This window comes from Mus caroli, chromosome 10, assembly GCF_900094665.2.
Source record: "Mus caroli chromosome 10, CAROLI_EIJ_v1.1, whole genome shotgun sequence".
NCBI lineage: Eukaryota > Metazoa > Chordata > Mammalia > Rodentia > Muridae > Mus > Mus caroli.
The window spans coordinates 23757695-23759358 of NC_034579.1; the positions used below are offsets into that span (position 1 = coordinate 23757695).

General features: G+C 45.3%; 1 pseudogene across 1 annotated transcript; it reads left to right on the forward strand.

Moving 5' to 3' along the window:
* Positions 1-229: 229 nt before the first annotated feature.
* On the forward strand, positions 230-1164 carry LOC110304001 (annotated as a pseudogene). The gene is made up of 2 exons (XR_002378993.1): positions 230-379; positions 715-1164. The product of XR_002378993.1 is annotated as a splicing factor U2AF 26 kDa subunit-like (transcript).
* Positions 1165-1664: the final 500 nt, after the last annotated feature.

The window sequence follows — 1664 nt, forward strand, 5'->3', positions numbered from 1 at the left end:
CCCTCCCTTACTATTACTACCTGAAATGAATGACACAAGGCCACATCCTGGGCTATTCTTATGATACAGTAATTATAACAACTGACTAGCTGCAAACCCATTCTTCTTCCTTCTGACACTTCAGATGACCTGTAGAGAACAAAATTCTAAGTGAATAGAAGTTTGTCTCCCTGGATGATCATCCTCAGGTAAATCTGAATATACTCTTTCCGGGAGTGTTCAGGTAAAAATGGCTGAATATTTAGCTTCGATATTTGGGACTGAGAAGGACAAGTGAGAATGGTTGGAGCCTGCCAGCATGGGGACTGGTGCTCTCAACAAACTGACTTTCAGCCAGACCATAGTCCTGCTCAACTTGTACCAGAATCCATAGAACACAGCCCAACCCCCAATGGAGGAGCTAGAGAAAGCACCCAAGGAACTAAAGGGAACTGCAACCCTATAGGTGGAACAACAATATGAACTAACCAGTACCCCGTAGCTCTTGTCTCTAGCTGCATATGTATCAAAAGATGGCCTAGTCGGCCATCACTTGAAAGAGAGGCCCATTGGACTTGCAAACTTTATATGCCCCAGTACAGGGGAACGCCAGGGCCAAAAAGGGGGAGTGGGTGGGTAGGACAGTGGGGGGGTGGGTATGGGGGACTTGTGGTATAGCATTGGAAATGTAAATGAGATAAATACCTAATAAAAAAATGGAAAAAAAAAAAAAAGAACACAGCCCAAACTACAGATGGATCACACTGTCATGTGAGCGATGTGGAGGTGCAAGAACACTATGATAACTTCTTTGAGGAGGTATTCACAGAACTGCAGGAGAAGTATGGAGAGATTGAAGAGATGAATGTGTGTGACAACCTTGGGGACCACCACGTGGGCAATGTCTATGTTAAGTTCCGGCAGGAGAAGGATGCAGAGTGGGCTGTGGAGGAACTCAATAACCACTGGTTCAACAGGTAGGCTGTGCATGCTGAGCTGTCTCCTGTCACTGACTCCGAGAATCATGCTTCCGGCTGTATGAGATGAGGGAATGCACCTGAGGTGGCTTCTGCAATTTTATGCACCTACGACCCATATCCTGGAACTTGCGCTGGCAGCTCTATGGGTGAAGACTCAGGCACAGGTCACCTCCAAGGTCCCATACAGGTCACCGTCCCCAAGAAAAGAACCAATGTTGTTCCCCAGACTACACTGCTAGTCCCTTCTGAGGCTGGTTCTCTTGCTCTCCACCCAAGGGCATAGATGTTCCTGTCCAGCATCCCTTTTCAAAAGTGCCCTTCACTTTCCAGTCCCAACATCCGCAGGCTTCAGAGCTTTATAATATAATCTGTTCAACCCAGGAGCCTCCTCTTCCTCCTATCCTTCCTTCAATAAAGCTTAAGAATTTTTTCAACCAAAAAAAAAAAAAAAAAGAATATGCTCTAATATGCTCTTTCCACTCACACATAGTATATTGGATAGTCTTTATCACTGTAATAACAACTGAACAAATGGGCTTAAAGAAGGAAGCATTCATCTTGATAATTGTACTGGCTGGTTTTGTGTATCAAGTTGACACAGGCTGGAGTTATCACCGAGAAAGGAGCTTCAGTTGGGGAAATGTCTCCAAGAAATCCAGCTGTAAGGCATTTTTCTCAATTACTGTTCAAGGCGGAGGAGGGTGG